Source organism: Eubalaena glacialis, chromosome X, assembly GCF_028564815.1.
Source record: "Eubalaena glacialis isolate mEubGla1 chromosome X, mEubGla1.1.hap2.+ XY, whole genome shotgun sequence".
In the NCBI taxonomy this organism is placed as follows: domain Eukaryota; kingdom Metazoa; phylum Chordata; class Mammalia; order Artiodactyla; family Balaenidae; genus Eubalaena; species Eubalaena glacialis.
The window spans coordinates 104,283,657-104,293,937 of NC_083736.1; positions in this window are offsets into that span (position 1 = coordinate 104,283,657).

Here is a 10,281-nt window from a genome sequence, read left to right on the forward strand (position 1 = left end):
TTTCATCATAAATCGGTGTTGAATTTTGTCGAAAGGTTTTTCTGCATCTATTGAGATGATCATATGGTTTTTCTCCTTCAGTTTGTTAATATAGTTTATCACAATGATTGATTTGCATATATTGAAAAATCCTTGCATTCCTGGGATAAAACCCATTTGATCATGATCTATGATCCTTTTAATATGCTGCTGGATTCTTTTTACTAGTATTTTGTTGAGGATTTTTGCATCTATGTTCATCAGTGATATTGGCCTGTAGTTTTCTTTCTATTTGAAATCTTTGTCTGGTTTTGGTATTAGGGTGATGGTGGCCTCATAGAATGAGTTTGGGACTGTTCCTCCCTCTGCTGTGTTTTGGAAAAGTCTGAGAAGGAAAGGTGTTAGCTCTTCTCTAAATGTTTGATAGAATTCACCTGTGAAGCCATGTGGTCTCGGGCTTTTGTTTGCAGGAAGATTTTTAATCCCAGTCTCCATTTCAGTGCTTGTGATTGGTCTGTTTATATTTTCTATTTCTACCTGGCTCAGTCTCGGAAGGTTGTGCTTTTCTAAGAATTTGTCCATTTCTTCCAGGTTGTTCATTTTATTGGCATATAGTTGCTTGTGGTAATCTCTCATGATCCTTTGTATTTCTGCAGTTTCAGTTGTTACTTGTCCTTTTTCAATTCTCATTCTATTGATTTGAGTCTTTTCCCTTTTTGTTTTGATGAGCTGGCTAATTGTTTATCAATTTTATTTATCTACTCAAAGAACCAGCTTTTAGTTTTATTTATCTTTGCTATCATTTCCTTCATTTCATTTTGATCTGATCTTTATGATTTCTTTCCTTCTTCTAACTTTGGAGGGGGGTTGTTCTTCTTTCTCTAATTGCTTTAGGTGTAATGTTCGGCTGTTTGAGATTTTTCTTGTTTCTTGAGGTAGTATTGTATTGCTATATACTTCCCTCTTAGAACTGCTTTTTCTGCCTCGCATAAGTTTTGTGTCATCGTGTTTTTATTGTCATTTGTTTCTAGGTATTTTTTGATTTCCTCTTTGATCTCTTCAGTGATCTCTTGTTTATTTTGTAGTGTATTGTTTAGCCTCCATGTGTTTGTATTTTTTACCGATTTTTTCCTGTAATTGATGTCTAGTCTCATAGCATTGTGGTCAGAAAGGGTACTTGATAAGATTTCAATTTTCTTAAATTTACCAAGGCTTGATTTGTTACCCAATATATGATCTATCCTGGAGAATGTTCCATGAGTACTTGAGAAGAAAGTGTATTCTGTTGTTTTTGGATGGAATGTCCTGTAAATATCAATGAAGTCCATCTTGCTTAATGTATCATTTAAAGCTTGTGTTTCCTTATTTATTTTCATTTTGGATGATCTGTCCATTGGTGAAAGCGGGGTGTTAGAGTCCCCTACTATGATTGTTTTACTGTCCATTTCCCCTTTTATGGCTGTTATTATTTGCCTTACGTATTGAGGTGCTACTATGTTGGGTGCATAAATATTTACAATTGTTATATCTTCTTGGATTGATCCCTCTTTCATTATATAGTGTCCTTCTTTGTCTCTTGTAATAGTCTTTATTTTAATGTGGATTTGGTCTGATATGAGAATTGCTACTCCAGCTTTCTTTTGATTTCCATTTGTATTGAATATCTTTTTCCTATCCCCTCACTTTCAGTCTGCTTGTGTCCCTAGGTCTGAAGTGGGTCTCTTGTACACAGCATATATATGCGTCTTGTTTTTGTATCCATTCAGCCAGTCTATGTCTTTTGGTGGGAGCATTTAATCCATTTACCTTTAAGGTAATCAATATGTATGTTCCTATTACCATTTTCTTAATTGTTTTGGGTTTATTATTGTAGTTCTTTTCCTTCTCCTGTGTTTCCTGCCTAGAGAAGTTCCTTTAACATTTGTTGTAAAGCTCGTTTGGTAGTGCTGAAATCCCTTAGCTTTTGCTTGTCTGTAAAACTTTTGATTTCTCCATCGAATCTGAATGAGATCCTTGCTGGGTAGAGTAATCTTGGTTGTAGGTTTTTCCGTTTCATCACTTTAAATATATCTTGCCACTCCCTTCTGGCTTGCAGAGTTTCTGCTGAAAAATCAGCTCTTAACCTTATGGGGATTCTCTTGTATGTTATTTGTTGTTTTTCCCTTGATGGTTTTAATATTTTTTCTTTGTATTTAATTTTTGACAGTTTAATTAGTATGTGTCTTGGCGTGTTTCTCCTTGGTTTTATCCTGTGTTGGACTCTCTGCACTTCCTGAGTTTGATTGAATATTTCCTTTCCCATATTAGGGAAGTTTTCAACTATAATCTCTTCAAATATTTTCTCTGCCCCTTTCTTTTTCTGTTCTTCTTCTGCGACCCCTATAAGTCGAATGTTCGTGACTTAAATATTGTCCCAGAGGTCTCTGAGAGTGTCCTCAATTATTTTCGTTCTTTTTTCTTTATTCTGCTCTGTGGTAGTTATTTCCACTATTTTATCTTCCAGGTCACTTATCCATTCTTCTGCCTCAGTTATTCTGCTCTTGATCCCTCTGGAGAATTTTTAACTTCATTTATTGTGTTGTTCATCCTTGTTTGTTTGCTCTTTAGTTCTTCTAGGTCCTTGTTAATCGTTTCTTGTATTTTCTCCATTCTATTTCCAAGATTTTGGATCATGTTTACTATCATTCCTCTGAATTATTTTTCAGGTAGACTGCCTATTTCCTCTTCATTTGGTCTGGGGGGTTTTTACCTTGCTCCTTCATCTGCTGCATATTTCTCTGTCTTCTCATTTTGCTTAACTTTCTGTGTTTGGGGTCTCCTTTTCACAGGCAGCAGGTTCGTGGTTCCCATTGTTTTGAGTGTCTGCCCCTAGTGGGTTAGGCTTGTTCAGTGAGTTGTGTAGGCTTCCTGGTGAAGGGGACTGGTGCCTCTGTTATGGTGGATGAGGCTGGATCTTGTCTTTCTGGTGGGCAGGACTGCATCTGGTGGTGTGTTTTGGGGTGTCTGTTAACTTATTATGATTTTAGGCAGCCTCTCTGCTAATAGGTGGGGTTGTGTTCCTGTCTTGCTAGTTGTTTGTCATGGGGTGTCCAGCACTGGAGCTTGCTGGTCGTTGAGTGGAGCTGGGTCTTAGCGTTGAGATGGAGATCTCTGGGAGAACTCTCACCAATTGATCTTACGATGGGCCAGGAGGTCTCTGGTGGACCAATGTCTTGATCTCGGCTCTCCCACCTCAAAGGCTCAGGCCTGACACCTGGCTGGAGCACCAAGACCCTGTCAGTCACACGGCCATCTGGTCATCACGTTGTGGCCTAACACCTTGGCAACATATGACTCTCTATTTACTTTCTTGATAGTGTCCTTTGACTTGCAAAAGCTTTTAATTTTGATGAAATTAACTTACCTATATTTTCTTTTATTGCTTGTGCTTTTGATGTTGTATTTAGGTATTTACTGACTTATCAAATGTTACAAGTATTTAAGTCTATGTTTGCCTCTAAGAATTCTGTGGATTTAGGTCTCACTTTAAATCTTTGATCCAATTTGAGTTAATGTTTGTAAACAGGCAGGTTTCCAAATTAATTATTTTGCCTGTGGATATCCAGTTGTTTCTACACCATCTGGTGAAAAAACTATTCTTTTCCATTTAATTGTCTTGACACTGTTGTTGAAAATCAATTGACCATTAATATGAGAGTTCAGTTCTGAACTCTTGAATCTATTCATTCATTCTGTCTATCTATCATTCTATCATCTATCATCATCATCATATATATATCTTATATATAAAATATATATATATACATCAATATACTATATCTCTGTGTGTACATGTGTGTGTATCTTTTGCCAGAACCATATTGTTTTGATTATTTTGCCTTTGTAACAATTTTTGAAATTGAGAAGTATTAGTTCTCCACCTTTTTTTTTTTCTTTTTTATGATTGTTTTGGCTACTTGGGGTCCCTGGCAATTACATGTGACTTTTATTATCAGATTTCCATTTCTGAAAAAAAAGCTATTGGAATTTTGATAGGAACTACAAGGAAAGTGTAGATCAATTTGGAAGAATTGGTGTCTTAACATGTTAACTTTTCCAATTCATGAACATGGAATATCTTTGTATCTATTTAGTTTATCATTAATTTATTTTATCAACTTTGTAGTTTCCAGTATAGAAATCTTGCACTTACTTGGTTAAATTTATTTCTAAGTATTTTATTTTATTTATTCCAATGTAAATGAAATGGTTTTCTTAATTCATTTTCAGATTGTTCATTTCTATTATAAAAATACAACTGACTTTTGCATGATGATCTTGTATCATGCAGCTCTGGTGAACTTGTTTATTATTTCTAATATGATTTTGTGAATTGTTTAGAAGTTTTATACAGATCATGAAGTCAGCAAATAGAGGCAGTTTTACTTCTTGCTTTCTAATCTGGACATCTTTAATTTACTTTTTCTTGTGTAATTACCCTGGCAAGAATTTCCAATACAGTGTTGAATAAAAGTGGTGAGAGAAGGCATCTTGTACTGTTCCTGGTCTTGTGGGGGTATGCTTTCAATCCTTCGCCATTAATTATGATATTAGCAGTGGGTTTTTCATAGATGTCCATTGTTAGGATGAGGAAATTCCCATTTATTTCTAGCTTTTTTCTTTTTATATTCTTTTTTTTTTAACAGTAGGTCCTTGTGGTTATCTATTTCAAATATAGCAGTGTGTACATGTCAATCCCAAACTCCCAATCTATCCCTCTTCCCACCCTTTCCCCCGGTAACCATAAATTCATTCTCTAAGTCTGTGAGTCTGTTTTTGTTTTGTAAATAAGTTCATTTGTATCATTTGTTTAAGATTCCACCTAAAAGTGATATCATATATTTGTCTTTCTCTGTCTGACTTACTTCACTTAGTATGATAATCTCCAGGTACATCCATGTTTGCCGCAAATGGCATTATTTTGTTCTTTTTATGGCTGAGTAATATTCCATTGTATATATGAACCACATCTTCTTTATGCATTCATCTGTCAATGGACACTTAGGTTGCTTCCATGTCTTGGCTATTGTAAATAGTGCTGCAATAAACATTGGGGTGCATGTATCCTTTCAAAGCATGTTTTTCTCCAGATATATGCCCAGGAGTGGGATTGCTGGATCATGTGGTAGCTCTATTTTTAGTTTTTTAAGGAAACTCCATACTGTTCTCCATAGTGGCTGTACCAGTTTACATTCCTACCAACAGTGTAGGAGGGTTCCCTTTTCTCCACATTCTCTCCAGCATTTATTGTTTGCAGACTTTTTGCTGATGGCCATTCTGACTGGTGTGAGGTGATACCTCATTGTAGTTTTGATTTTCATTTCTCTAATAATTAGTGATGTTGAGCATTTTTTCATGTGCTCTTTGGCCATCTGTATGTCTTTTTTGGAAAAATGTCTATTTAGATCTTCTGACCATTTTTTGATTGGATTATTTGTTTTTTTTGGATATTGAGCTGTATGAGCTGTTTGTTTATTTTAGAGATTAATCCCTTGTCAGTCTGCAAATATTCATATGCATATATTTTCTCCCATTTTGTGGGTTTTCTTTTCATTTTTTTTATGGTTTCCTTTGCTGTGCAAAAGCTTTTAAGTTTAATTAGGTCCCATTTGTTTTTCTTTTTTGGTTTTTATTTTCAGTATTGTAGGCAGTGGATTGAAAAAGATCTTGTTGTGATTTATGTCAGAGAGTGTTCTACTTATGTTTTCTTCTAAGCGTTTTGTAGTATCCAGCCTTACATATAGGTCTATAATCCATTTTGAGTTTACTTTTGTGTATGGTGTTAGGGAGTGTTCTAATTTCATTCTTTTACGTGTAGCTGTCCAGTTTTCCCAGCACCAATTATTGAATAACTGTCTTTTCTCCATTGTATATAGACGTACTTTTGTGTGTGTGTGTGTGTGTGTGTGTGTGTGTGTGTGTGTGTATTGCAGTTATTTTCGTGTTGTTGAGAACTGTAAATTCTGAATAGTATAATGTGACAACTCTGGATATGGAACCCCCTGGCTTTGTTGTCATTACTGTTTGTTGTTGCTGTTGTACCTTGTTGTTGTTTAGTAACTTTCCTGAACTAATTCAATAAAGTCTGTATTCTTTTTCAAGTGTGACTACTGAAATCTCTGCTTGGTTAGCTTAATAGTCAGTAATGATTGGACAGGTATTTAATTAATTCTTTGGAATCAATAATTTTCCCAGTTTTTGCCAGGAGGCTTTGTGTATGTGTGTTGGGGCACACCAATGATCAGGCAGGCAGTTGGCAATCCGACCTTTATCCTTCACTGCCTGATTGTGCATAACCTCAAGGTTAGCCATATGTGAGTGCTTAGTGCCTTCTCAGTTCTTTCCTGAGCATACACACAGCCTTTCATATGTACATGAACTTCTAGATTCCCAAGAATTTGTTTAAACTTTTCAACACCCTTATAAACATAATCCCTATCTTTTCTTTTTAAGATTTTTGGTTAGCTTGTTGTTTGCTCCAATTGTTATCAGCACCACAGGCAGTTGTGAAGTTAAACAATCACCACTGATTGTCTTTCACAGACATTCCCAGGAAAAAAGCTGCTTTCTACTGGATGACCTCTGGGTCAGGTCAAATAAAGAAAAGCCTTGTGAGTGAGATTTTTCAGTGAATTGCCAGACAGATCCAATCATATCAACTAACTGGGAATTGGCCTTTGGAGGAGGTCCTACCCTATTCTGCCCCCTTCAGTGGCTACTAGACTGCTGGTTTTCACCATGATAGTGGAGTAATTGTTTTCAAGGCTACCTCAGGGCTGAGAAGAGGGGGACAGGAGTAGGGCAGGTTAAGACACCTAAAGATTCGCTATTTTTACTGAAATTTAGCTTCTTCTCTTGAATAAACACTCCCTCGATTTTTGCAAGGCTTTCGTTAATTTCCTAAACTATTGAAAATGCTGATTTTGATAGTTTTTTTTTTTTGCAGATGTTCTTGTTTTTCTAAGGAGAGCATTATTAGGGGTCCTTACTGTACCATTCCTGCTGCCATCACTCCTATTTCTTGGTTTCTTTTATTTATTTATTTATTTATTTATTTATTTATTTATGTGCAGTTGATTTACAATATTATATGTTGATTTCTAATTCAATATGTTTGCAGTCATAGAACTTACTCTTTATGCTTTTGATTCTTCTAAATAGCATCTCTAGCAATGCTATTTCTCTCAAAGTGTACTTTGTCTGATATTCACCTGGCACACTAGCTTTCTTATTGTTAATGTTTCATACTGCGACATTTTCCACCCTTTTACTCTCATCCTATCATCTGTGTCTTTATATTTAAAGGTGTTTCTATAAACTCCATATAGTTATGGTCAACTTTTTTAGTGAATCTCATGATCACTTTTTAATTACAGTGTTTAATTCATTTATACTTAATGTAATCATCTATGATTCAGTCTATTACCCTGGTATTTATTTTTATTTAATCTGTCTATTCTTTCTTTCTCTTTCCTTTCTTATCTTCCTTCTTTAGCATTTCCCATGTGTTTAAGTAACATATTATTTTACTTTCTCTATTTACTTAATTTTATGATTTCATATTATTTTACTTGTTAGAGAAATTACGATATCTATCTTGAACTTATTACAAGATACCTTCAAATAATTTTATGAAAAATGAAGTACCTTACAAAAGGATAATTCCATTTAGAACTTCCTTCCCTTTGTGTCATCAGAGCCATGTAGTTTGCTAACTTATTTTATTTATTTATGTTAGTTTAATAAACCCCTAATAAATAGTTGCTTTTTCATTTTGAGTTAATAATCTTTTAAAAAATGTAATACACACCTATATAATATAGAAAACAATTAAAAATTTTTTGTCATTACTCACCTGTTAACCCTTTCTTCTGTTTTTCATTCCTTCCTGCAGATCTGGATTTTCATCAGGTTTCATTTTCATTTAGCCTGAAGAGCTATTTTTCAGAATTTATCATATTGTATGTCTGGTAAAGATGAATTAACTCAGCTTTCATCTGTCTAAAATATATTTACTTTGCTGTCATATGTGAAGGACATTTTAGCTGAATATAGAATTCTTGATTGGCAGCTTTTTTCCCTTAGGACTTTACAAAGACATTGCTCTATTTTGTTCTGTGCTTGGTCATTTGTATCAATAAGTCAGCCAGCATTCTTGTCATTATATCCTTTTATATAATTTGTCTTTTTTCCCACTCTGATGGCTATTAAGAACTTTTTAATCTTTGGTTTTAAGTAGTCTAGCTGTGAAATGTTTTAAGTGTGGGCTCCTTTTATTTATCTTTTATGAATTTAGCTGAGATTCTTAGTTCTGTGGTTTGATACCATTTATCATTTTAATTTATCATTATCAATTTAAAAACTTTTTAGCTGCTTTCTCTTCAAATATTTCTTCTGCCTCATGCTCTCTCTACTTCTTTCTGGGACTCTAATTACACATATGTTATAACATCCCACAGATCCCATTTGCTTGGCTTGCTTTTGTTTCACATTTCTTAAAATTCAATAATATTTTTCTCTGTTGTGTTCAGCCGACTGTTCAGTCCATCAAATTTATTTTTCATCTCTGATATGGTCATTTTCACTGTTAACATTCCCATTTGTTTTTATTATTTTGTTTTATTTTTTGTTTACAATTTCCATTTTTCTAATGAAATTCCCCCTCTGTTAATGCTTGTTGTCTACCTCTTCCACTAGATCCTTTAATGTAATATTTATTTTAGAGGTGCCTTTTGTTAATTTCAACACCTTAGCCATATTTTGATCTGATTCTTTTAATTATTTTGGCTTTGTTTCAGTAGATTCCACTTACTAGTGGATTTAATTGTTTTCAGGATGGGGCTATGTTTTTCTCCACAGAATTGCTGGAAATCTGAGTAATGATGTGACTCTTGTGTTCTCTTAATGCTCTACAGCTTTGCTGACAGTCTTTTGGGTCAATGGGAAGTTCTCTTTTCTTTACAGTACTCTCCCTTGCGTTCAGCACTATGGGGGATCTCAATCTGGCTGATCTGCTGTCAGCTTTCAGGGAGCCAGTGCAGTGCACTCTATGAAGATCAGAGTGAAGGCCCATGGCAAAGAGTTGGTGGGTGGGTATGTTGCTCCTTGTAAGACATGCTGATCTATCAGTCTGCCTATGTTTTGCCACTAAAATTTTTTAAAACTCTTGCTGAATTCTCCTTACCAGTCTATGTCTGATTCTGTTTGCCTCCTCCTCCCTGCTAAGGATAAAAGTAGCTATGGGTTTTTTTCTCTACTTGAAAGTACTTACCACTTTCTGAAGATTATTAAGTTTAGTTTTATTTGTATTCTCAGTTCTCTAATGAATTTAAAAGTTATGATTTCAGAGCTTACTTGGATTGCTCCCATTGTTAAGGTAGGAATCATGGCTTTTTGCAGTTTTCTAGAGTGTAAGTGTAAATCCAATATATTTTAATAAGGGATTTATTAAATTTAAATTTATTTAAATTTATAAATATATTAAATTTATTATTTATTGCTTCTCTAACTTGTGAAGTCTGTGGCATCTGTAAAAACCACATATGGTGTAAACCCAAGGATTACACTAGGCAGACCTACTCTCAAGCCCAGCCTTATATATTGTAATTTATTTCCTAGATTGTGAATAAAGTACAGTATGCTAAGTGAATTATTCATAATCTTTACATAACTCAAAAATTATGGTTAAATGCATAAAAAGTTTTGTTAAAATTCCAACTTTCTACATTGATGTCAGAGCTTTGCCATTACAATGAATTTTGAATGAAATTCAGCTTATAACTACTCTCAAGAATTTAGTCACAAATGCCAGCTGTGTCCTCTAAAGTAGACTTTTGTGATATGAGTGGAATCATATCTCTTTTCTCACTGTGAGAAGCATCAGGATGGCAGAGCTTGAATTAATCATCCTTACAAAGAGAAAAAAAAGATTGCAATTTTTTTTTCCTAAGAAGATCCTTGTAGCTAATTAGCAGTGTGTCTATGAAACAAATCTGTTATTCTTTTATTTTTAATTTAACATTTGTAAATGAATACATACCTGTCTTTTGTTTTAGCTCCATTTGATTGTTTGCAAAAATTTAGGAGAAAACTAGCAGAGATCTCATTGTCTACTGAACATACAGTGCTAATTTCTGCCTCTCTGTTTATTCACATCTTACCTGTCTCTCAAGATTCAGTTGACCCTACCCCATATGGATTTCTTTATCACTAGTGAACTACTCAAACATGTATCACTAATTCTTTCATGTGGCATATTTTCAC